This window comes from Athene cunicularia (genome assembly GCF_003259725.1).
Source record: "Athene cunicularia isolate RWA chromosome 5 unlocalized genomic scaffold, athCun1 chr5_part3, whole genome shotgun sequence".
NCBI lineage: Eukaryota > Metazoa > Chordata > Aves > Strigiformes > Strigidae > Athene > Athene cunicularia.
Genome location: NW_020799103.1, coordinates 5361052 through 5388281, shown reverse-complemented (window position 1 = coordinate 5388281; position 27230 = coordinate 5361052). Strand labels below are relative to the sequence as shown.

At 41.4% G+C, this 27230-nt stretch overlaps 1 long non-coding RNA gene across 1 annotated transcript; it reads right to left on the bottom strand.

Moving 5' to 3' along the window:
- Positions 1–418: 418 nt before the first annotated feature.
- LOC113481299 lies at positions 419–27230 on the bottom strand. Its single transcript, XR_003398644.1, has 5 exons — positions 25876–27230; positions 16895–16974; positions 16613–16778; positions 15847–16066; positions 419–491 (listed from the first exon to the last, which is right to left on the bottom strand). It is a non-coding gene; the product is annotated as an uncharacterized LOC113481299 (long non-coding RNA).

The following is a 27230-nucleotide window of genomic DNA, read 5'->3' as shown; positions in this document are numbered from 1 at the left end:
GCTAGGATTTTCAGAAGGATAAAAAGGGAGGTAGGCACCCAAATCACACTAAATTTTTTCAAAGTTCTTTTTAAAATCCTATCCTGGAATGTGACATTCAGACTAGGCTAATGGATCAAATCCAAACATGCATAATGAGCAAAGCCTCAATGTGGAATCATGGAAAAACAGGGAAAGAAATACCTCATGAAGTCATCTGACTTATCCCCCTGCCCCAGGCAGGATCATCTATACCTATGTCATTTGACAGATGTGTGTCTAATGTGTTTTTAAAGACCTCTGAAGACATAAACTCCACTATTTCATTGTCCTCACAGTTAGAGAGCTTTTCCCTATTGTTTGACCTACATCTTGCCTCCTGTAGTATAAGATCAAACCTTCTGATCAAATAAAACATGGGCTTTTAGGAAAGACTATTTCTGTCCTTTTTACAGCTTGATTTTACCTCCTGCATACTTGAGGATTATCCCTGCATTGCACAGTCTTCTATTCTGAAAGCTGAACCACATAACTTGATTAGCTCTTAGCTCCTTGATCATGTCCGAGACCTCTAATTAGGCTCAATGCTCTTCTTTGGGCTCATTCCAACTGATCCACATCCTCTTGAACTGCAACACCAGAGAAGTTCAGCCGAGGTTTTTCCAATGCTGAGAATAGCAGAAAGATTGCTGTATGTATCAAGCAGGCTACATTCTTCCTAGTGCATTTTGTTATTCAGCATCGCACTCCATCATTTTCACAAGAGTATGATTTTGTTGACTCATTCAACTCCCAGAAGAAAACCTTTCCCAGTTCCCTCCCTCCTTTTTATGTCCCACTTACCCCAGCTGTCCACCTCAAAAGGCAATTTTTCTTTGATAGATTCTGTTACTTCAGATATCAATTAGCAATTTCCAATTGACTGATTATTTAAAGCACATTTTACTCCTAGAGCTGGCTTATGTGCCAGTGTGATGCTGTTGAAAGGAACAGTCAGCAATTATAGAAATGAGCCCCTATGTTTCCTTCCAGCTTGTGTCATTTGTTTTAAAAAACAAAACAAACTATTAGAGCATAACAATGACCTTAAATAGACTATATAAAACACCAGCCAATCTCCGTTGTTTGTTATAAGCATGATTGGCTTGTAAGGTTTCAGAGAAGATCACGTCAACTATTTGAGAAATTAGCATGGTGTTAAACACATTAATTATAAGAGAAGTTATTGCTCTTAATTGGAAAATTTGGGTATCAGCTGTAAACACAGCAACTGATTTTTACCTGAAAAAAAACCAAAACTTGCAATGAAATTCTCCTGCTAAATATTCTGCAAAGAGAAACGTTTTCAGCACATGCTGTGTTTAAGACTGCCATTCGCAGTAATTGTGTTTGCAGCGGCTGGAACAGTCCAAGCAAATCCCGTATTTAGAGCGGACAGCGGGGGGTAGAGAGCGCAGCCCTCCGTACGGCCACGAACCTGGGGCAGGCAGGCTGTGTGTTGGTATCGCTGTCCTGACCAACTCAAAACTGGCTAACCCGTTCCAACGGCAATGGGCGCTGTGAGATACTGAGCAGTTTGGGTTATCTGAACACAACCCTATCTATTCCTCGTGTATACAGCTACACAGACATGTCAAAGTTTTCTCATTCTAGTGAGTGATGTCGCCATCCTAGCTGTTGTGACAGACTTCAGCAACGGAGTGGAGATTCATGAACCGTTTGGTTTTTTTTTAAAAACGTGTGCATGTTCCCTCCCTATGAGAATATCCTCTGAGCATCTGAGTGTCCAGCTGCAGGAGCTGTACTTAACTTCCACAAACCAAAGCTGGTTATCAAGCTTAAAACAAACCGCATGCTCCAGCAGTCAGTTCCGAGCCGCTGCGTTTGTTCACCTACTACTTCTCAGTAAATTCCAAGTGACCTTGCACTAAATGACAATTTCAGCTCGGTTGTCCCTCCAACACTCAGAAGTTAAGCAGGCTTTTACGGAGCACTTAGAGACACTCCCCGGCCCCTGCCCAGCATTATGTGTGTGGCACTGCTGGAGTCCTTAGCAACACTCTCCAGGCAGGATTAGATAAGATGCAAGATTTTGCCCGCATGAGTCAACCACCTCACCCTGTTTCATTGTTAGTGACTTTTAAGACCTTGTCTCTACTTGACAGATATACCTATAAAGCAATACTGTACATGAGATGGAGCTTAGACCAGCACCCAAAATAAACTTACAATAAGAAAACCTTTTTTCTGAACAATGTAACCGTGTTTACAAGCATAGCTACAACATCCCAAGAGTCGTACCCCATGACTAGCATAATTCAGATAACATTTCAGTGCTGATCAGGTCAATTGTGAGCCCAAGCTGTGAAATCCAGAGAGAAATCTACACAGGTCACTGCTGAGTTGACTGATGAGTTATAATTCGATTGAAAAACTAATGTCTACTCCTTTCCACCCTGCCCTAGCTTTATACAATTAGGATTGAACATTGAACGTTTTCCAAGTCACACTTCCAAATTACAGTTGCTGGTCCCTTCTGGCTTCTTGGAGACCCATAAAAGTTTAAGATCAAAACAATTTGGCAGGAGATTTAAAATAAAAACCCAAAACAAACCAAACACCATTTTTTTTTCAGTAGAACCATCATCAGGGGGAGTTTCAAAAGTCCAGCTGTTGCAAAATCTGAAAAATCTGAAGAGTCCTGTACTTCATTTTTATCTGATTGATTATTTCAAAATTAGAGAAGTCTTTTACTGTGAGTATTCGGACCACCCACACAAGTGGGCTAGGAACAAACACTCCTGTGAGTCCCTAAAGCTATTCATCCTCCACAGGTACTTATTACCTTATTTGATACTTTCTACAATGGCATCTTCCAGCTTCAAATAGGGTCTGGGAAAATATGACAAATGACAAACGGAGTCACAGGAGCCAGAGACACACAGGAATCCTGCAGCTACCCAGAGAGCAAAACACCATCCCTGGAGTCTGGATGTCAAGCCTGGTGGGCAGGAGTCTTTTCTAGTGCAACCAGCGTTTTCCTGCTGCCCTGTATTGCAGGTATATTGCCTCAGCATGGGCGAAATGGTGGACGATATACGCCGACCACTGTCTTGCACATTTATACAGGCACTTTCCTGCTTTTGCTTTGGATCAGTGTGCTCCTTTGCAATATATGCATCGAAAATATGATTATTCGGATGGTTTAATTGGAAAGCCGACTTTTAAAAAGAATGTCCCACTTCTTATGGCTCTGTTTTTGATTCAGAAGTGATACGCAGAGCTCTATGTTGCTTTTGTTGCATCTATTTTTCTTTCCTCCAAGACATAGATTTCAGGAACTTGCTGCTATCTTATTACAGGTTATTCCGACCAGGCTTCTTATAGCACAGTAAATGTATGAATGTCTGATCTGGATACTTTAAGATTTTTTTTTATTATTTTTTTTTTTTTGCCACCAGGAGGTGCAAATGATCTTCTCACCGGTATCACTTTGTCTTCGTTACAATCAACTATAAAATATTCCAAGGCAGAAACGGCTTGCTTTATTTTTTTACTAGCATTTTTTTTTTCCTTATTGCTATTCCTTTCTCCTTTCTACTTTCTGGCTGTGAGGGGATCTCAAAGCCCTTACTAAATGTGGTTTGTAGCCTGCTTTTGAATCAGTGCTCTCTGTCGCTGCTTGAGGGACAACACCGGCAGAAATAATTGGTAGTGCTTACATGTTGGAAAACTGCATGAACAACACGACAGCATTATTACAGCTGATTTCTGTGGCTGCTTTGTCATCAGCCTTTAAAGAGCTTGGCCGAGCTGTCCAGTCATTCTGGATGTGACCTGACTGCAAGCCCCACAGTGAAAACCAAGGACACACCAAATGCCTGTGATCCACTTAAAGGAGTGAGCAGCCAGGGAACTAAAAGCAGGAGGAAGCGGAAAAAGAGCCCTGTCCTCGTCACCCCATGCACAGCAAAAGCATGAAGGATGGGTGGGGTTTCTGTCCCACTGCATGCATGTTCAGACCCGAATGTAAATTTAGCCCTCGTGAGAACTGGCATCTGAACCGAACCCAAATCTAAGAGGAGGCATTTCTTCCATGTGGGAGCAGCCAAGTATGTAAGATATAATCACAGGGTGATGGCAGGCTCTCAAGATTAAGTGGTCTCACTGGACTTGTAGTGAAGATAGCAGAATTTTTAGCAGATTTAGTTAGTTTCCACCCTTGTAACAGCAGCAGCTCAGACCTGAATCTGGGAAGCTCCCTAACACTAACACATTTCTAAATAATTTTCTCTTTACCCTTTACACACACACAAACCAACCCTAGCTGGGCAGCATGATGACATTACAGTATGACTGTAACACCAAGCGTGTAAGACACTCAAGCACTAGTGAAACAGCCAGTTCCAGTACCCTCACTCAGGAAATACAGCGTCTGCAGCACTAACCTGTGCCCCATCCCATCTGAGCAGCCTCACCTCTAACCTTCTCTGCCCTTTCTCCCCACAAAAGTGGGCAATGTTACTCAGAGAGTCTTTCAGCTTTAGAAGTAAAGTAGCAGGGCATTAGAAACTCTCACCTTCTCGCCATGACCCAAAAGCACCATAGCTTGCTTTCCCCAGCAGAGCCGCTGTGCTTCTGCTCCCAGTGAAAGAGGGGGCACGAGGAGGAGGTCCAAAGTCTCAGGGTCTTGCAAACCACTTGCTGCAGCCCCGCGGGTCGGATCCCGGCCTCTTCATGAGACCAGGTCAGCTGCAGGGTGCTCCATTAGACAACCCCTTTCCTGTTTACAGACCTCATATCCCCGTTAAGCTGTTTTCAAGTGCTTATTCGCGCAATGACATCTTGCCATGTTGTATACCTTCTTTTGTGATCAGCACGATGAAAGATATACCCATCAATAAGACACACACTAATGCCTTCAACACCTAAGTGCAAACGCATGTAAGGGTTTTACTGATTTCCAGTGGATCAACCTTTAACATTTATTTTAAGCTTTGACTCTTTTAGATCCAAGTGTGAATATTCTTGCAATAAGACTACTGTGAAGCCTTTAGAAGTTCTGATCATATTTGGAAACAATTTGGCAAACAGTGAGTGAGTGGTGGAGGGGAAAAAAAAAAGATTAGAGGTCAGAAGTTTATATGTGTTTCTATAGAGAACATAGGATTATCTTGCACTGAAAAGACTGCGGGTTTTTGGTTTGTTGGGTTTTCTTTACTTTCCTACTCTTAAAAAAATTATTATTCTGAAAGTCAGATGCTTGTTTTCTTTACAGTTTAGAAACTGGTCAAGCAAGGCAACAGTTTAAATTTCTCTCTTGCATTGTCTCTCTCAAAAATAACAAACTGAAAAAACCTGGGAATGTTCTAGGTCTAAATGTGCAGAAGACATGAGTTGGGTTAAATTACGCTACTAAAGCTAGATTTCCACAGCAAAGGAGCAGTCTGCTAATGACCGTGCACCTACCAGCCCAATCTCTACAAACAGCTAGGTAGATAGCCTGGTAGTCAGCAATCTGGTTTTGGTTTTTGAACATGGCATACAATCCCTGTCAAAAAGTCAGGATGTGCTCACAATCGGGAAGAAGGATTCAGAGAAAATTCAGACAGCACTAAGGTGAACTTCCACCTTATTCTCATCTACCACGTGTGCTCTTCCTGTCCTTATAACACAAGAGTAACCTGATAACACGCTGAGTGACATGTTTTGCAGAGAGCAAGAAATACCCAGGTGACCAAAGGAGGGAGGAGTAGGTTCACACAGATGCCTTTTGGAGAAGGCTACAGCAGGCACTAATGTGGGAAAGGAAGGACAGAGGTTCGTATGGAGAAGAGGAGGTGAAGTCAAGGTGAGGTGGAAAATGAAGGTTCATGGTTTGGTATTCATGAGGAGAAAGAAGGGAGAACAAAGAAAAAGAGGATAAGGGAGAACAAAATAAACGTCACTCAGGTCCTCTGGAGTGTGGCAGATGTGAGAGCTGTGGAGGGAGCACATAAGGATAAAAGAAGGATCGAGGAGCTCCAAGGGTGTATGGTGTGCCCAGCCTGGAGGCACGGCAGCACAGGGAATGCTGAGGGTTTATCTGCTTCACGTATGCCAATTGCCAGGGCCAAAGACAAACTAGAAAATTGCAAAATGACAAAAAGCTTAATTCCTCCCTCATTAACAGGCAAAAGCACTGGCACCAAACCATGCCTCTCATTATCTTCACAGTTATTTTAGCAGTAAATCTTGAGGTATCAAAAGGAGAGCACGAGCGCATCGTCAAGGATAAAGAAATCTAAATTCTCTTACTTGCACCCTCAAGTAGATTGCAAGTACAAAATTGCAGGGTATTTCTTTTATCCTAAATGGGACCTCTAACTGAAAAAAAAGAAAGAAAAAAAAAAAATTATTTTGTAGTGCTAAAATTATTTTCTGGTGCTGAGAGTGCTCAACCAGGAAGGAATTAAATAGAATCTAAAAATAGTTAATTAGAAGGGCATGTTGTGGTTAGAGGTTCTGGTTCTTTTTTATGCAAGTTTTACAGTCACACTGTGAATCGGGAACATCAAGAACTGCTTTTGTTACCCGGTGAGCTTTATTTTGAGATTCCTAAAATCGAGGGGATTTTTCTCATTGACTTCAAGGGTAAATCACATAAGCACACTGGGGCATTAATTAATATACACAAGTGCAGAATGCAGTAACACGGCAAGCGTCATTAAGTAGCACACAACTGATTTAAATGGATTTCCCTTTCCTCCTTCCTTTTGCTTGTTTAAATAGCACTGTGGAGGCTGCCTAGTCCAAGGGGACAGAAGCAATACCCGTAGCTAGGACAGCCATAGTAATGGAAGAGCTACAGCTAAAACATCAGTGATAAATTTACACTGGCCAGGCTTCTATCTGAGTATGCATGGAGAGAATAATGCCTAGTAATAATTTTGATGGTCAGTGAGGATAAATACAGCACAAACATACATTATTTTTTTTGTTGGAAGAAGGAAACAATATCAAGATTCATCCTTCTGATTCTGGGACAGATCTTCTCATTTACCCAACTGCATGTAATACACCAGGGACTTGTTTTAGCATCCTAAACGCAAACACGAATTCATAACAAGGGCCAAGGCTAAACCTCATCTCAACACAGAAGAAATGAAACTACAAAGTGCCTCCGTGGCCATTTCCACTTGCACTCCAAGACAGACAAGCACACCTACCCCAAAGGCCACATGCAAACCTGACAGCGTTTAAAATAATGGTTTATTTGCAAGGGAAGCTCTTTTCCAGACCAGAAACAAAATAAAACCTCGTAAACCCAGTATCCGTGTATTCTGGAAAAAGACAGCAGCAACTTGATGGAAGGTATAATGTGAACCACTTGTAACTGAACAGGTAAAGCTAGAAAACACTTAGAAAAATATCGTGCTGGAAAAAAAATAATAATCTAAATGTTTAAAAATCTGGTGACCACAATGATGGGCGCAGTTTAAAAACCAGAATAGAATACAATAGAGTGCATTTGGGTCTTTTCATAACAAACAGCATGTTTCTAACCACCAGCATCAGATTCAAGCTAAACATTTCAAACCACACCACCAAAGACAATAAAACTGCACATGCTGATGTGTCCTGTCCAGCAAACTGTGTTAGTGCTTTATGCCCACCTCGTCCATTGTCACACCGACTTTCTTACTTGTTACCAGCCCCTCTAGCTTGTTTGCACCTTTTATCGTGAACACTGTATTTTTAAAATCACTCAGCAACTCACATTTAGAGAAGTGCTCAGATTTCCTAAAGGATTCTACTCCCGTTAGAGAACTCGGTGAAAACAGCCAATTATTCTGGAGTGTTTAACACCAAATAACTCCCTCTGAAGTATCATTTGGGGAAAGTCAATCTGACAACTCTGTACCTAACCTTCTTCTTACAGAAGAGGCAGTTTAGTAATTTCATGGTATTCCCACCCTTCTTCTCTTTTCTTCGGTATATGGCTGGAGAGGAGCATGACGGATACCAGTGACTGGCTCTACCGTGCCCATCTGTTTTTCTCATTAAGAAAAACATTGTTGAGAGGCTGTTAATCTCAGGAGAACATGAGATTCAAAGTTGTTGCTGTCCGACAGGCTGGCGGTCTGCCTGCCTGCAAAAGCTACTAATTCATACAACATTTTAAGTGTTGCAATGTTAACAATTTTTGCTTTTAGTACGCAGTTATAAATAATGCCATGTGTAGAGCAAACATGCAGGAAATTCTGATAGACAGCTGGCAAAGACTCATCTTGTTGGGTCTCATTAGTGAAGGCCATAAAAACAGCAATGAGTGAAAATTACTCAGATTGAAAACGAGCTTGCCATATTTTCAGTGTTCAATTCAATGATTTTCCACTAAAGTCAGGGAGGAGACTGCAGATGAGGGCTTCAGAGGTCAGTCAGAAAGGATTCCTGGCTCTTCCCCAAACTCCCTGTGCGATCTTGTCTAAGCGAGTTTATTCTTCCCTACCTCAACTCTCTGTCTAGCTGGAAAATGCACCCCCAGTCTCTCTTGGCAAAACAAAAGTACTGCACTTAGGTAGGATTAATCAGCTACACAAATTCAAAATAGGGAGTGATTAGGCAGGGTTAGACCTGTTATGAAAAATAACAGGTCTTGGAGGATATGATGGATCACCAGCTGAGCACGAATCAACCATGTAATCTGTTATGAAAAAAGCAAACACCTCACTGGGATGCAAACAGGAGCGGAGCCTACGGGTCGTGCAGGAGCCCTTCACCTGCTGGTAGCGCCCCAGCTGAAGAACAGCATCCTGCTTTGGGTGCGCCTTAGGGAAGGCAAACCACCCACCAGACTTCTGAGAAAGACAAGAGAGGGAGACCAGAGGCCCAGAGTGCTGAGACACAAGAAGAGCCTACATTAATTTCTCTCATCCAGCCAAAAAGAAAAAGGAGACTGAAGAAGGGAGGGCTGAAATAACAGTGTTCAAGGCTGCTGCAAGAGAGCGCAAATAATTTCCAATATTTGTGGTGGACAGGAAAAGAAATCAAGACCTTAAACTGCAACAAGAGAAATTTATGTTAAAGATGATGGAAAGATGTTCTCTAACAGGAAGGGTAGTAAGGCACTCCACCCCCTAAAGTACTCCACCCTTGGGACGCTGTGGGGTGTCCATCCTTGGAGGCCTCCAAGAACAAGTCGGACAAACACCTTTCAGGCACAACACAGGGATAGCTCGTCTTGCCTTGGGCAGCACGATAAACTCTTACCTTTCAAAACCCATTCAGCCTGTGGTTCTGTACAATATCCGTGCAAATGCCATGTTTGTTCAGCACCTTGCCCATCAGAGGCTTTTTAATTTCTTCCTGAAAGACAAAAAGTAATTAGTAACTGTAATTAGCTGTATTGTATAATCATTGTATTTCAAAACACACAGGTTAATGCCACATATATATTATCCAAACTACAATTTCAAAAAAAGACCACTTCACCCACTTCTCAACTGTACTAGACTCACCGTTAGGAGCATCTGTTTATTTTTCAATGCCGCATTTACAAAATCAATTCATACAGCTTTCACTGATAGCGGGAAGGGAGACCACTACCGCTTTGCGGATAAGGACTTCTTCATTTTCACATGTTCTCCTGTGGTGTAAGAGGAAAAACCAAAAATAAATCTAAACTATCTATGCTGCTTCTTGAAGACTAAAAAAAAAAAAAAAAAAAAAAAAAAAAAAAAAAAAGCAAGACCCAAAACTTTGAATATCTTTCTGCTTTAACCTCATTTAATTTGAAAATGGTAGGACTGTAACTCTGAATTCATTTGACTGCTGTATCACGTGAGATTTATCATTATGAAAATGAAAAGAAAACCAGTTCATTCCTAATACAGATATATTTCAACTACTATTTAGACTCATATATGCAGGTGACGCTGTCATCAGAATTGGTCACTTCATAAGCTACTGCCAGAAGTTACCTTCTCCGTTCAGGTCCGTTAATGCTGTGTCTTTCCAGCCTAACTTCATGTGCATGTAGAAGCACACCCCCTAACTGAAGGAAAAATGATTCAATAAACCAGAAGAGCAGTCATGTTTTTAATGGAAAATTTCAATGGCTGTACTACTTTGCCCTCACAGGGTAGTTTCTATTTAGTTTAGTCATTCGTTATTAAATCGAGACCAAAGCCCCACTAGGCAACAGTAAAATTTAACCAATGTTTCATTTGTTGTAGCCTCAGATAAACCCTTGTGCCTGGCAGCAAAGGATGGGATTGACTTCAATTCTCATTTTTTAGGATTCTGCACTGCATGTCAATGTCTACTCAATGAATTAAAAATATCAGAGCCCACCTCTGCTTCAGTGTGTATCTGACTTAGGGGAATTGAATCCCATCAGATCTCAAAACTGACACACCAGACAGAATTGCGATTTGACACAGCGATCCACTATCACTGGATGAAGAAGAGTAAGCAAATAGTGTGCCAGCTACACAATGGTTTCCCAGATATTAAGTTAGTCTACCTGTATTTAGCTACATTCCTACATTATGCAGAAAACTTTACAAATCCTCTCATTTTTTTCCATGAATATTGATGTATTTTAAGGGTTGGCTCCTAAATAATTTGTTTGTTCAGCTTTCATTTAAAAAAATAATATTTTTCCCATCCTAAAAGTTGCAAAGGAATACCTATAAAACAACATCTCATGTTGTATTAAGTACAGTAGTAGCCTGAGAAATTCTAAGGAAAAGGCTTGTCCGCTAAGCCAATAAGGATCCATTGACAACACTGAAAAGACCAAAGTATTTAAAGCTTTTTTATACACTAAAATGCAGAAGGTAAATCACAACTAAATAGCAATCTTAGATAATACCAAGAGGCAAGAACGGATAGAGGGTGCTTAGGTAAGTTAAATACCTTCAATTCAGGCTAAGATATACAAAAACCTGAGACAGACTGGTGAAATCTCAGAGCCTCCTGGCAACTGCTTATCTGTGGAAATCTATGGAGGATTAAGAACATACCGGAAAACTGCAGAAGAGTGAAAATGGTGATTATTCTCACAAAGGAGTAAAAAACACAGCAGCTGGGAATTTGCAGGCCTGAGAGCATACTTCATTTATCAGACAATACTGGCAGACATAATTAAACAATCTATTTGTAAGCACTGAAAAGAAATGAGCTCCTTGAGTGGCAGTCGGTGTGAACCTGTGCTAAGGGCAAATAATGTCAAACTAGTCTAGTTTCCATCTCTGATATGGTATCAGGTCTCATGGGTATGCAGAAGCAAATATATCACATAGTTTTACTCTCGAAAAGCTTTTCCTATTTTCTTTGAATCGCAACAACCATGTCCTAGATTAAAATGTAATAGGTCGGGTACAAAACCATTGGGAAAAGAGGTTATCAATGTTTAATGCAAATGGAATCTAGGATTCTGCCACGGATTGCCACAGGATTTTTACTATAACTGTATGACCAGTAGTAAAGAGTGGAAGAATGACATTATTAATTGACGAATGGCATAAAGATGAGGGGGACAACCAGGGATTTGGAGGCCAGACTTGATTCTAAACAAATATGAGTAACGGCCTGTAAAGAAGAGGATGCTGTTCCATAAGGACAAGTGCAAGGTGCTACAAGTACACAGGAATGAACAGCCCTACGAATACCAGTCAGGGAACTACGGGCTGGCTGGCAGGTTTGGGTAACGGGATGCGGTGATGTTGTCAGCCTGGGTGAGCAGGCTGTCCCCTGGAACAGGCAAATGTCACGCTGGGATGTGTAGCCAGCACACAGTCTGTCGGGAGCAGGTGAGAGGTGTCACTTCCAGCCTACTTAGACAGAGCTCAAAGCCTAATTTCAGGGTGCTGCTTTTCAGGAAAGAAGAGGAGCTATTGGAAGTGAAAGTTGGACAAAACCCAGGATGTAACTTGGGCTGTTTAGCCTGGAGGTGAGAGTACTGGAGGTAGGTAGAATAACTAAATAAAAGGATGTTGCAGAAAGGAAAGGGAAACTGTTTTCAAGATGTGTGATAAATTAAAGTAATGAGGATTAAATTTCATCACAGAAGTCTTAAAAATTAAGAAAAAATTCTCATATTTAGGATAGTAGAAGTCAAGAATGCATCAGACTACAGTGTGTTCTCATTGTAGATGTCTAATAAGCAGGAGAACATCTGTGAGGACTCTCATAAATATGGGCTGCCTGGCCTTACGCTGGGGAAGAAATTACAGGATGTGTCGAGATCCCATTTAGCCCTATGTTTTTGTGGCATTCAACATTTAAAAAAAAAAAAAAAAAAAAAAAAAAAATCGTAGATCTCAAATTAGGGGTGATATAATTAACTTTTTCATACTCAGAGTCATCCTAGTCATCCTGTACAGTGCATGTCTGGGTTCTACAAGGAAAAGAAGAAACAAAAACCAATAGGACATTTCTCTGCAGAACGGTGACATTTTTCTGTTTCAGGGGTAAGGCACCAAAAAGCCTACAGAAGAATAAAAAGTCTGCACATCAGCCTCTCAAATTTCTAGTGAAAATCCTAACAGCTTGCCTACCCTTCGAATATGCCCTACCTCAATTCTCCTCCAGAAGCATCTTCTACAGAGATAGGTCTGACTTGCTCCGACTCCACCGGCATAGCTCAGTGGCTGGCTGTAGGCCAGAGTGGGGCTTGCTAACAGGCAACCCAAACCATTTCTGTGGGAGATGAGCTAACCCAGTTATCGTGGGAAAGAAAGCAGAAGGTATTGGCGATCTCCTTCAGTCACCTTTTAGGACAAACACAGCTGGAAAAGGTGTTTGAAGGCACCTTTCCCTCCAGACAGGAATTTTTCACCGTCAGGGGCATTACTGGATGCTTGAGGTCTTCAGGCTGAGCACAGTGTCCTGGCTGGGAAGCAGGCCTCCACCCAGACCACAGGCAGCAGAAGTAACGATTTCTAATTTCTTCAGAGAACTAGCTTGGGGAAAAGGAAAAAAAAAAAAAAAAGAAAAAAAAAAAAAGAAGAAAAAAAAAAGAAACCCGGCAACAAAAACATGACAGAAAAGCAGTCCTGAAAGACAGGAGACACAAGGAAAGAGCAAGACAGACAAGAACGGCGACCCGAGGGAGGTAGGACAGCAAGGTAACGCAGAGTGGGAAGTCTATGGGAAGACAAACAATGTGTTTTTACTAAAGCTGTTAATTCACTCTTCACGTCTCCCACTCAAGTCATCCATCACAACATAAACTAAATAGAGCTCAGAGCACAGCTGCCTGCCTGCCACTGTAAATGAACCTTCTGTATACGGAGCACTGCTCCGGCAAGTTGGCGTCCTAAGAGGAAAAAACCTCAGCTGCAAAAATAAACAAATCAGGTACCACAACCCTCCACCCTTACTTTTTTCTTTTTTTTCCAAAGAATGTGTGCTACTAAGTTTTAACCCCTTCTTGCTTGTTAACTAAGCTCAGTAATTTTTCTTTGCTTAAAACACACACAGCCAGTATCGTCCTGGGGCACTTAAATGGTTTTTAGTGTGTTTTACTGAAGAGTGCAAAGCTTTACCGAGCACTGAATCTGGGCTCACGTAAAATTTTTCCTCTCAGAGATGGCATAAGGCAAGTTCCAACTCCCACTGTCAGACCTGCCAAATAAATACCCATGGACCTAAGATGCTCTTGGTCTCAGAAAAAAAAAATAAAAATGCTTTTCAGTCTCTCCTGCACTCTTCTTGTGACTCTTCACAGTTAGGGCTTCCTGTCTTTTGCTACAACCCTTGCTTTAGGGATCAAGTGATCAGTGAAATTTCTGTGGTGTGTGAGGCACTGGGAGACACAGAAAAGAAGTTTGATGGATTACACACATGCTATGGCAGCTCACAGATTCAGGTGATCAGGTACTGGGATCTACCAGGGGTCTTAATTTTATGCCTGTGGCTAGAACAAAGGTGCGAAGTGATATTGCCATCTAGAGAGCAGTGGCTTGGCACTTCGATATTTGAATGGGACACGCTGGCGCGGTGGATTTTGCAAAGTCATGTGAGGGAAAACAGGAAAACCAAGTTTTTGGTCCGACAACATCTGAGCCTGTCATTGGGCCTCCTATCACTCAGGACAGCTTGGGTCTGTGCCTGCCTGAACAGCACTGCTCTCCAACACTGGCTGCTTTCCCTGCTCAGAGGAAGGGAAGATTCTCTCCCTGCCTGCAGATACACAGAGGTGGCTTCCAGCTGAATTACAGTCTCCATGAGATAGGAGAAGTAAAGGCAGCATGAATGAACCCGCCTCACAACACCGATAAAAGGGCTGCGTTCTCTTTTCTCATAAAAATCATTGAACACAATGCATGTAGGAACAGCAGAGTTCTTAACAGACAATAACAGGGTAGCAATATGTAAACCCCTAGGTCTTCTGAACCCCTGAGCTGCTGCTACAGCAAGGGAGGTTGCATCGCAGCATGTTTGGGCAGTCTGGAAAGGAAGAAGCATGACAGCTTCCCACATGTTTAACAGAACAACAAAACATCACAAATACTCTAAGAAAAATACAGCAACACTGCTAGTTAGGTCATAAAGCGTGAGGAGTTGCTCTCTATAATCGTGAGTGAAACTGCAACCTGTGTTTCCAGGTGAGAGACTGCTGACTACAAGCAAGCACAGACATTTGAGCAGGCAACTACCACTCAGAATGTGATTGATAAACTTTGTTTTATGACTTAAAATCACATTGAAACTAGGGTTTTTTTTTTAATACGAAAAGGTGGATCAAATCTAGCTCCTGTTTTGTATAAACTGAGCATGTTCTGGAAAATTCTTCTTTTTTTATTTTACAATTATTTAAACTTTCAGTGGTGTTTAGACAATAGCCTGCATAAAATCTAACAAATGATGAGTCAAAATTCATTGCAGACCTTTTGTGAGAACAGACTAAATCAGTGCGTAAATACCTATTCTAAACTTTGACAACATCACAATGAAAGATACAGGAATTGCAACATACAATTGAAAGAAGAAACAAAACCACGAAGGAGGAGTAAAATAAGGCTTTTGTTAGCTATGAGTATGACTCAGGTCGTTCTAGCAATACTATTTTATGACACAAGTTAATCACATAGTCCTGAATGTAAACGCCACCATTAGCAGTATGGTGGGTACCATTGTAGACCTGGGTAAAAAAACAGATAGCACAGCATCTAATCCCATCTGTAATTAGGAGGTTACTTTTCTTAGCTCTGAGAATCCTGAAAGGGATTGTTAACAAAGAGCATATTGGATCCAAATTCACTTACAAACTTCAGTAATTTTCCCGATGCTAACTAGCATCAGGCCTTTCCATTCCTGTTATGTCACACAGCTTGCTTTGGCTAGTCTCAGCTCCACGGGTTTAATCAGAAATAGGCTTTTCCTGCTGCGTTTTTGTTTGGTTTGCTTTTCCTGCAGGTGATTAGAGTATCTTTGCAACTGCTTGCATTATGGATTAAAAAAAGTCACCCGCAGGTGGGCTGAAGTAATCACATTCTGCTAAATGTTTATTAAAGCAGTAACTGTTTTCATTTCCCAAAATAGACAGTGCACACATCATCTACTATATAAAATTCTGTTAAAATAAGAAAGAAGTACAATCATAAGCTTTTACAGGCATGGAAAGCCTTGCTTAGTCTTTGGTTCAACTCCACATGGTAATTGTAGATGCAAATAACTTATTTGCAGGGACTTGTATCACTGAATAATTATCAGCACTTTAAATGCCTTTTGCCAGCACTTTAGAAACAGATGTAGCATTTGGGATGCTCAGGAAGCTGCCTTTATACAAATGCTCCATTCATCGGATTAAATATTGACCTTAGGCAGGAATCAGTATCAGGCCATGAACTTGCCATGTTCAGGGAAAACACTCACCGTTTTCCTCAGTTAGATCTTACTGCGTTGTTCTTTCTAATGCATGGGCTGAAGAACTTCAGGAATGAATGCCTCCTTCTGCGCGTTGGGGTAAACTCTTCTGATTGATGAAACTCGCCCAGAGCTCTGCAGTACCTGCACTCCATCTCCCTCCGTCTGAGTGACCTTGCATCTCAAATAGCTTCTTTTATTGCTGCAGCCCTCCCATCAGCCATGTTATCTGGCTTACAGAAGAATGCCGAACGCCTTGAGTGCACTTAGATCTATACTCCCACAAAATCCTATGCTGATTAAAGCAAATAAGTCAGTTGTACAGTTTGTGCAATCAGGAGCTAGACGCATTGCAATGGCCAGTAAACGGAGTCTGCTGCGTTCCCCATGTCTGACACTGCTCCTCATAAAGCTGAACGATGTGTTTTTGTATGCATAGGTCCTTTGTTCATTCCGTGGCAATATAATTGCCATTGCCTATGTTTGGTTTTGACAATATAACGGGGTCACTGCGATACCATGCTCTACCATGCCTGACTGCTCACATAGGAGATATCACACAGCAAGTGAAGAAAAGCTCTTGAGAACTGCATGACTGAGCAGGAATTAGCTGAAAAGCCACGTGCATGTGGACACATTTCTTCTAATTAAAATATCCGTCTAGTCTTGGGAACGACTCCTCACACTTGGTAAATACAGCAAAAGTCTTGAGGCCATAGTCGCATAGCACTGTCACCATCGAGTGAGAAATCGGGAGTGGAAAAATGACACAGACCTCCATCATGTGTTCCTGTGCCTTGTAAAGCTGAGGTGGAGTGTGCCTCCCTCCTCCCATCATCCCCAGACGGAAACAAGTATTCACAGCATAGTCTTCTGGAGCTGGCACGTGTGCTTTGCAACTCCTGCTCTTCAGCTGCCAGCTCTGGTTTAGGAACTTCTTCCTCAAGTAAAAAAAGAAAAAAAAAAAATTACTTCTTTTCCTCTGTGTGACTACCATTCTTTCATTAGTTTGCCTGTTACTAAAACTCCAATATTAACTAAACTATAACAGATTTACCTTGAAACAGATTTCCCAGATCATTTCAATCACCGGAGCACTCACAGGCCAACATGACAGGTCACGTAGAAATACCCCTCCTAGAAAGTGCAGGGAGAGAGAAAGACTCATCGTTCCCGAGATCCAAGAATTTCTACATATCTTTTAACTAAAAAGTGCTTTAGACTCGTAAGAGTCACAGATAGAAGCATGCAAGCTCTTGACTTACACAGTAACATCCCCTCCAGAGAACTGCTCACACAGTGTGTATATGTGTGCACAAACGTAACAGGTACAAAGGTAGTTACAATCTAAGAAAGTGATGAGAAGTGATGAATGCAGTGATATATCAAGCTAAATGGCATATTTGGAAACCACTCAAACCAGACATATTCGTTAAACGCAACTCTACTCTCCATTAAAAATGGTGAAGTCTCAATCAAGTGACTTTAAGTGTTTTAGAAACTGATAGTTGTAAATGTCTGAGACAGTTGGGTTCACTGAACACTCCTCAAAAATACAGTGTGGTTATGGTCAATAAATAGGTGCAATTTGCATTACAAAACACCCACTCTCAACTCAGGGCGAGCTGTCAAAGGGAAAGGAAAGCATTTGTTGTCGACAAACTATCAAGAAATCGCCTTCGTCTCAAGCGTTGTTGTGCTATTTGGAGAGCCCTTGTATCCAGATATCACAAAGGAGTTGCCATATGGTTTTTGCCATTTAGAGGTCTTTCTCTAGAGAAGAACTTATCCATCAGCCACTGGAGAGGGCTGGGGGTTACGCTTTGGATCCCACTTGCTGTTCCACTGGGGAGGAACCCAGCTCGTCTGGAGCTGCCATTCACAACATCCTTGATCGCAGCTGGCTTCCCATATGTCTTGAAAATTACTCAAAATTAAATTAAACTATAAAGCTTGGATAAAAAAATTACGATTTGCCAAATTAGTCTTTCTAATGAGCCAATTAAGTTCCTCGCTAGTGCGAATTCTCGTAGAGCCAAGAACTGCTGTTTCTCAAAACAGGCTTAGGAAAAATTGGAACTGATGTTGGGTTTTGGAAGTGAAGATGGCAGGCAAGGCATTGCCATCATTATTCTAAAAGTGCAGTCTGCACATAGGCAGCTAACCAAGGCATTTTCTCCCAGATGAAATACTAACGTTTGGTTTGGAATCAATTTCACAATGTGCTTGTGAATGAGGACCATAGATCGGTGCCAACGCATATCATGAATTCATCTCTGGGTGCTATTAGAAGAGCAGGGTATAATTTTACATAAAAGGTGTCTACATCTGGTACTGTACATATGCTCCTTCCCCCTTTCCCATTCAAAATAAAAATAGTAACATAGGAAAAAAGTTGGGAAGCTTTCAAGAATTGCTGTGAATTCCACGAGAAGGAAAGTTTCAGTAAGTCTGGAGATTTGCCGTGGACGTTCGCACACCGATGCCAGCAAATTTGTCCTGGTGGCTTAGCAATTTGCCAACATGTGGCATGCAGCAATTGAGAGCCTGCTTTGTTTTTAAGAGCAGACCCATGGCCCCTTTTGTACCTAATGAGGACAAAACCTCCCAGGGACAACGTGGAGATGTCCTCTGAGGGGTGTAAAGCCATCTGCTTCCCAAAAACTCCTTGGAAGAGAGGAACCGCTTTAGGACATGCAGAGCAGAGAACTCGAGGGCCTTTTGCTGAAGTCATCTATCCCTCTCCCAGTGGAGGGCAACACTTGCCCGACAACGGTCTCAATACAACTGCAAGGAGCACAAGGCTGACCACAGCTAACTCCTTGGAGAGAAAGATCACGGTAAGAAAGAAATTTTAATATTCATTTCTTGACAGTTTGCAAAAGTTGTCCTCTGTCTGGGAAAGCATAGAGGGAAATAATTAACTACAAGACAAAAATAGTCACTCCTTGAAATATATCTGTGTGCACAGATACCTGGAAAGTATTAACTGTGTTTTAGCCAAATTATGAATCCAGACTTTCTATTGCCTTTACAAAAGAAGGACTCTTCCCTGCCTTTAAACAAAATGTGTTGCTTCTGCCTGTATTTCCTTCAAATTACTAGCATTTTTCTGAAGCCCACTGATGTGACAACAGCATTCCAGATCTGGACTCAGCAGTGACAAGAAAAAAAGGGAATCTCTCGATCCAATATTAGAACAAACCAAACGCATATTTTCCCCAGAATGCTATATTCTCCTATTTAGTCCTAAACGTTTCATTTCTTCAACTAATTTTAGTTCATGAGGCCATACAGCTTAAATATTTGACTGGATTTTGAACTAATGTTTCCTGATGTCGTAAATGTTTACCTCGAACGCAAATGCTTCTTGCCCCTTGGTGTAACTATCCAGTGGGGCTTGTTAGGATGCCCTGAGTGCTTTTTCACTTTGAGAAATTTTATGGACTGTCCCACAGTGAAGTACTCAAAAAACCGAAAAATAAAACCCGGAAAATTCATGTTCCAATGCTTCTTAACGGGAATAAAGCTACTGTAAAATTTAGTAAATACGATACTGCAGAAACAAAACACAAGGCACCATCTACTATAGCCCGATTTTCTTCAGTCAAGTTATCCCTGATTTAAACTGTACCACGTGGCCAATATCAAAATTTGCCCCAACAAGTCTTAAGCTCCTTCAAGTTCTCCATTTTTCAAAATCACCTAGAAAAAGACACTTCTTTAAAAAAATGTTTCGAAGCACCACAGTACTTAGCACTGCCTCTGCACAAAGCCGAACAGCAAACTTTTCTTCTATTTGTGCTGTGTGCCTAAGAGCGGTATCGCTTTTCCTAGCCAACAATTTGACAGGCACCCATCACTGGAGAGCTCCCTAGAAACAGTTCTCACACTCAGGACAGGGGTCGGGGCAGTCCATTCCAGGAGCTGAGTTTTGCAGAAGCGTGGGTTTAGCAGAAGCCATCCATTTGTGTAGTTTGCTGTTAGCAGACCAAAAAAAAAAAAAAAAAAAAAAAAAAAAAAAAAAGGGGGAAAACAAAAAGAAAGTAAAAGCCAAGCAATTAGTGTGATAGTAGGAAAAAAGATCCATAACATCGTAATATATGCAACCTGTATGCCTTTATTCATTTGGTTGAATGGCAATGGGTATTTACTAGTGACAGCAGAGCGTTTCAGAAACCTGAATTTGACCTACGCAGTCGTAAAAAACGGCCTATCATCACCATTTTTATTTGTATACAGGGACAGATTTTAGCTAAAATTTATTGGCCTAACCTCATTGATTTCAAGGGCCTATGCTTACAGGCGTGTACCAAGAATGTGACCCAATGTTTATTTGTTTTTCAGACCACAAAAGCAGTACTGCACCATCTACCAGTGTGTTTTAGTAAAGCTGACCAACGGTGACTCCTTTTGCTTTCGTGCACATGTTTTCATGTTTCCCACAGATCTGCTACTTTTTCAGGCTCTCACTAAACCAAAAAATGCATCTGACTTCCAAATATCTCCTGACTTAGTTGAGTTTGTTCCCATTACTTCATTTTTACTTTTGCACATACATCAACTAATGTTAAACAATGAAGACAACCAAAGCAGAGAGTTTTGCTCACAGGTTATTAAATGACCATTAATCTTTTCCTTTTTTTTTTTTTTTTTTTTTTTTTTTTTTTTCATAACACAGTTAGAAATACAGATGTGAAAGCTGGAACAGAGAACGTGGCTGAAGTGGCAACCAAGATGGTGTAGCAAATGAACAGACATGTTTGCATAATATCATGGCAGCCTCCTGAAAGGCAAAAATATATACGTTGCCAGAGCAAACAGATGGTTACGCAGCATGCGAGAATGTATTTCTTTTGCACAAATTCAGCTGAAGGAATATAAAATAATGAGCTCATAGTTAAAGGACACATGAAGAGGAAAATGTGATTAGTCATCTTTAATTTATTTCACTGGGCCTGATTTTTTTTTTTTACCTAAATCAATGATAAAACTACCCTTAACTGTAGGTGAAAGAGTCTTGAATCCATTGCATGTGCCTGCTTATGTTGTGGCAAGCTTCTAGCTGCACCTGCCAAGATGTGCTTTCAAGTACTTGAGCAATTCTTACAGAATTAGCACGGTCTGTCAGAAAAAAAAACAACCTATGGGTTTGAAGAAAGAGCACATGCAAAGACAAGGTGGCGTAATTTAAAATGTCAAAATACAGTTCAATAATATTTTAAATGTTAAAACCAAAGTTTTAAGGCCATCTGTGATATTTGATAGCCCATCCCTACGTTTCGCTTCATTTGTTTATGTAACACTGCTGCAAGCTGCCGAACAGGAATAGCTGCATTTTAATGATAGATGTAGTAAGCCCATAAACAGAGATTGAGGAATTTGGGGTGAGAGAGAGAAAGGCAGAGGGCAGATGTTAAGGAGAGAAAGAGCAAGAGGGCTTAAAGACCTCAAGTGAGGATGAATTCTTGGCTCCGCTGAAGATTATGGAAGTTTAATCAATTATTTCAGCAGGATCAGTATGGCAATCGTGGGTAAAGTGCACTTGGATCTTGTGCAACATATTTCAGAGGAATGTCAGGTATCATTAGTCCACATACAGTTAATGAACAATATTTTCTTGAAACTGCCTTTGTACTTGAAATTAATTACCAAATAGCTTAGATTATCAAATTATAAACCCTGTTCCCATAAAAAAAAAAAAGTAGGTAAACCAAAACACCTTCTGAACAATTCACTAGCTCTAGCACACTGAGCAGAAAGCCGACTGGATAATAATGAATTTTGTGATGAAAACAAATCAAATAATTCGCTCCTTTTTCATTAAAAGTTTTGATGACCATTCCAGAAACCAATTGCTGTGATTGAGTAGTTACCTCTACAAATTCTTGCCACGATATCAATGAAATAAAAATTAAAACGTTAATTCTTTTATATATATGGTTCAAGAACGGAACAGAAAGTAATGAAGAGGTTATGAAAATATGGCGCAATAGTCAGGTTGGAGAGAGAGAAAGATTATTAAGCCCCTTTTAACTACAAAATACAAAAATTCTCTATATTCCTCACAGGAGGTGATTCTATATGGGGAACGGTCACAGAAGGTCTGCATGTAGTAAGAAGTTCAATGATGCATAGCTGCTGGTCCTACAGATAATATCTTAACACCTCTCCCTTCAACAGCATAACACCTACGGACAGTGTACTTTCTTTTGAAATAGTCTCCTTACAAGGCTCCATTCAAAAACCTGTCCATAAAGATGGCCTTCAGAAGCTATAAATCTGATCTCATGGATCTATATAATTCTTTTAACTTTTCAAATAAAGGAGGAACAATTAAAATACTGAGGTTTATTCCCCCTCAAAGACATTTACCACCCAAAATACTGGGAAATGTTAACATCTTTTCATTGGACTATTTTCTGTTGAGCTTTCTCAGCATCTCATGAAGTCCACCCGAATCCCATTTCTGTCCTTTGTACCAAACTTCTCCGCGGACCACGCTTTCCACTGCAATAGGATTTCTGCAATGCAAAGTGTGTTGTGCGGCCATGATCTGGTATGAAAGACCTGGCTCTTCCCGTGAACCCAGGACCTGCAGCAGGAGTGAAATAAGGCACTGTGAAGGTATCATCCAACAGGGATGAACACAGATTAATAAGAAGCAGATCTAAAAGGAAAAGAATTGGCTTCGGTTTACGAACTGATGTTTTTAGAGCTAGCTTGACAAAAATTGTTTTCTTCTCAGCTGCAATTTTTTTTTTTTCCAGTAGCAAATCCAAAACTTCAGCAAATACTTTTTAAAACACCTCATTTCACTTTCCACAAGATGACAGAGCAATACCCCCCCAGCTCACACAAAAGGGCAATGTTTTTCCCACTTGAAAATTCAGCTTGAGGGCTCCTCCAAACACAGAACGGGTCTGACATGAAGCTGTCAGCTTTTGTTGGAGTGGAAGAGCCGAGCTCTCAGTGTTTAGACAGCGGACAGAAAGGGAAGAGGGCAGGATGTGGTAGTGGTTATTCAGTAGGTGGCACTTTTCTCTATGAGGTTCCAGTCTGGCAAGAAGCCCTGGTCAGTCAGACCCCAGACAACGGATATATTGTCCAAAGGTTCAGAAATGGAAAAATGTTGGGTGGTTGGGTTTTTTGGTTGTTTTTTTGGTTGTTTTTTTTTTTTCCTCTCTGATGCTTTTCACTTGCAGAACATAAACACATGGTAGATTCAGTTGGACTAAAATAAGACAGGCGAGAAGTCCATCTGCACAGAGCTGCCTGCAGGACTGACCCTGCCACTCCTGATTTACCGTGGTCAAAGAATAGAGCCTTGTGCCTCGCTGCAGCAGGAGGTGCAGGCTGCTGCTGGAGGCTGGTAAATATTGTAGTGAAGCCTGGTGTTTGGTGTTTTGACCAGATTTAAATCTGGTCAACGTCACTCTGCCATCCAAAAGTATTTTCAGGGTTTAATTTGGCTGATATATTCATCTCTGTGTGCATCATAACACACTTCTGTCAACTGCTATTTCTGTGAGAGTGGCTGCTTTCCAGGAATGGAGAATTTGATTTCTGTATGCAATTAAAAGAGAGAGAAAGAGGGAGAGAGAAAAAAAAATCCAACTGAGTTCACGGTTCATCTGTTGTTAGAAACTCAGAGAGGACGCGGTATGAAACTGTGGCCTTCTGAAAACAGTTAATCCGGAATTAGACAACACAATAGTTAACCTTGCTTTAAGACAAATTTCTGCAAAGGGTTAATTACAGACACGGAAACAGACTAACAAAACAAAACAAAACATGTGGAAGGCATCAAGCCTAAATTTTCAACATGAGCAACACTAATAGACCTTTTCTATAGCCAGGCACAACCCCTATAATTCTACAAATTAGACTGAGCCCCTGGGAAGTATGTGCCTGCAGCTGCTACGCAGATGTGCAGATAGAAAATGAAGCGGATTCTTCCAAGTAACACTGGATGGTTCTGAGGCTAATAAAATTACCAGTGATCCACTGTTAACCGACAATTTTCCTTATTCAAAAGTCATATATTTTTATCTTACAGAAAAACACATTAAAAGTTGGAAAATATCCTCCCATGGATGGGCAACAAATTTAATTCTTCTCACTTCTGAGCGATTCCCATCTTGTAAATATTAATTTATTGTTAAATGTCTCTTTTTGGAACTAAGGAAAGTTGTCCTTGGTGTTTGTTTGGTAGTAAGAACTCTTCGCCAGGAAGCTGGTTAATATTTGTCAACACAAACAAAGGCACATACCCTCCTATAAGTATTTATCCAGCGTTTAAACACAAACTTAGCTTCTGCTTGTGAAAGATGAAGGAATAGCCGCAGAAAACCTATGTGTTTGGCTGACTGTCAAGATCGGCTAAGAAGGTGGTTGCATATACTGCCTTTCTTCTTTGCTATCATGCGACTACATACTTATTTTTCTGCAGTTTCTGACCTCCACATTAATACATAGTGAAGCTTGGATTTTACAACAAACACAGAAGCAGAGGTTCTCAATAGATCTTGGAAAAACCAATTAACCAAACTCAGCAAGAACCGAGGGCAAGCTCCCAGTTCAGAGGTGGTTAGTCAACTAAATAGACCTTGAGAAACCTGGCCTTGAGTTCTTCGACAGTTTTGACAACCACAGAGCTAAAGGATCTGACTATGGCAAGTGTGCATTCGGCATGGAGTCCACACAGATCCTACAAAGACCTTTAACAACATGATTTTTAGCGTCATATGAGCTTGACCAGTTGAGAACCTTTTGTAAATAAGTCACAAATGTTCAAGCACTTGAACTGATCCTTCAACAACCTTTACAGAAACTCTAATTAACAGGAACATGACAGCACAGCAAACACTTCAGAATGCTACTCTTTTATGAGAGTACTCATAGGTAGATTCAAAATGACCAAAGTGGAAAGAATTCCCCTGCATTTGGGGAGGGAAAATTAAAAATAAAATCCGTGATGACAGATACAGAGGGTGAGGCAAGGAAGGGGCATCAAACTGAGCAACCAGAAAGAAAAAGGAGGACAAGGACTGAAAATGGAGGAAAATGGGTGAAGGTTGAGAGGGAACATCACTGGTGTGATGAGTTCACAGGCAGGCGGCAGGGACAAGAGATCTTTTACTCACTGGAAAACACAAGGAAATGGGCAGGTCAGAAAGGAAACAGAGGTATTTGACAGGAATTACTTTAGCAAGGATTTTTCCCTCCCTCTCTCACCTTACTGCAGAATTGAAATTCATTTTAATCAAAAAGGGGTTTTTATATGCTCTTCTTAGAACCTGACCAAAGTGTTGTCTCCTTAGTCAATATATCTTAAAGTCCCCAAACGTGCCTAAAATATTCCCCCCCTTGCTATAACTCTAACGGCCTACAATCACTTCAAGCTGTGGTCTCCTCAGTTAGGATAAACAACGTTGTGCCAGTGTTTGGCTGATGAAAACCTCCAGCAACATACCAGGAGTTTGAAAGGGAGACATTGTAATTTTGGAGAGGGCACTCCTCCCTGTGAATTACTGTTCTGTTAGCATCCCACCATGCCATTAGGAGACACCACTCAGATCCTAGTGGTAGCTGTCCTAGGCCTTGTTTACAACGAAGCATATTTGCTAAGGCATCACCACGCCAACATAACTACTCCCTTTCTACTCCCCAGCTACTATAAATCTCTCACTGCTTTGCATTATGCACCACAAAAGTCCCAGAGACCCCTGTAATCTTCCATAGAAGCGAGCAGTTTAACAAGAGCACCCTTGTCCAGCGTAGCTAACGTGTTCCTTAAGCCAGGTTTTTCCTACATAGGCTCCTCAGAGTGCAGGGCATTTTCATCCACCTCCAGGCCAGAGTTGCTTATGTGGACTAAGCAGACAGCTGACATTTTCCACTCTTAAGAGGCTGGTGGCTGGAAAGACTTAGCCATGATACCCTTTTTTTAAAGCTCTTTTCTGGATAAATGTATGATCATCTTTTTAAGGCTGTTTTTCTGTAGCGGTTTAAAACATTACAGAGTCTGACACCTACCTCATGGGAAACGCACCCGCAGCTGACGCCCGAAGCAGCGTTCAGGGCAGCGCCACAAGGGATGATCCTGCTCGTAGTCCCCACCTCGCAGATAACTGCCCAGCACGTGGCTGATTCCGTGCATCCTCCACCAGAAACACAGGTTAGGGCGAAGCTCCTGTCAGGTCTGTTAGCACACGCTGAAGGAAGAGACACTAGTCTGGCTGCTGGTCCCACTTCCACCCCTTGGGGACCGCTCTCACCAGGGGGACTTCGGCATTAATGTGATGCCAGAACGCGAGGAGCAGCTGCTACTTCTCCATGTCCCATTCAAGAAGTGAAGGGAGGAAGCTACAACTTCATTTGTTGACTTTTGGCACTGGCTGTTTCTTTACACAAGAGTAACTGGGAGGCTAGATGAACCAGGGAATTGGTAGTAAAAGATAAAATACTTTTTAGACAGTGCATATGCTTCTGATCAGGCTTGCCTGGACAGCAGTCCAGGGCTGTCATTGTTGCAGAACAAGGCTGCTTTGTTTTTTATTTATTACTGGTAATATGAAGGCAGCTAGTGGCCCCAGCCAAAAGTCAGGGCTGTACTGCATCGAATGTTGTTCTCTAAAGTCATAAGTAAAAATGTTTGTCCTCAAAAGCTTCTATGGGAGACAGGCAGTGGAAGGAAGGAAACGCTATCTCTGTTTTGCTATGGCAACAGATGCGCCGGGATGTTTGTGCAGGGTCACATAGGAAATCTGTAGCAAAGCCAGAATTTGAACCTACATCTTCTGCATGCAATTACAGCACTAGCACAACAGGTCCTTCCTTCCTCTCAGACATTTGTTGTTTGACTTCTAGCTGAAGGCTTGAACCCAAGACCATCAGGATGGAAAACAAGCCTTTAACAGTCACATCGATAAAGCAACTCCATCAGCAATCAGCAGTCGAAAATTCCAACCACGCCTGCAGATCAGGAGAGAGCAGTTGTTCCACCAGTGACTGCATTCAGATGCAACCCGACTCTATTTATAAGGCTCCACACTGCATGTTCTAGGAGGCAACTTTCTGAGCCAAGTTTGAAAGCCATGAGGCAAAAAAAGCTTGTTTTCCTGCTGCATCGTTGCATCATTGCGCTGTGTAGGCGTGACCACGGTGCCAAGGGATGCAAATTCAGACCTATCCCTACAGGCAGGAAGAGCTGGACATAGTTCAGGCTAACGTTCAATATCTACCGGTTGCCTGTTCAATGTAGTATCTTTGTTTTCATCGAGGAGCCCTAGATAAGGTCTTCAAAAATTACTTGTTCTTCTCCAGAGCACCACGACAGTCACATTCATCTGGGGGAAGGTTTGCAGCTATAGCATTGTCAGAGCTAATGT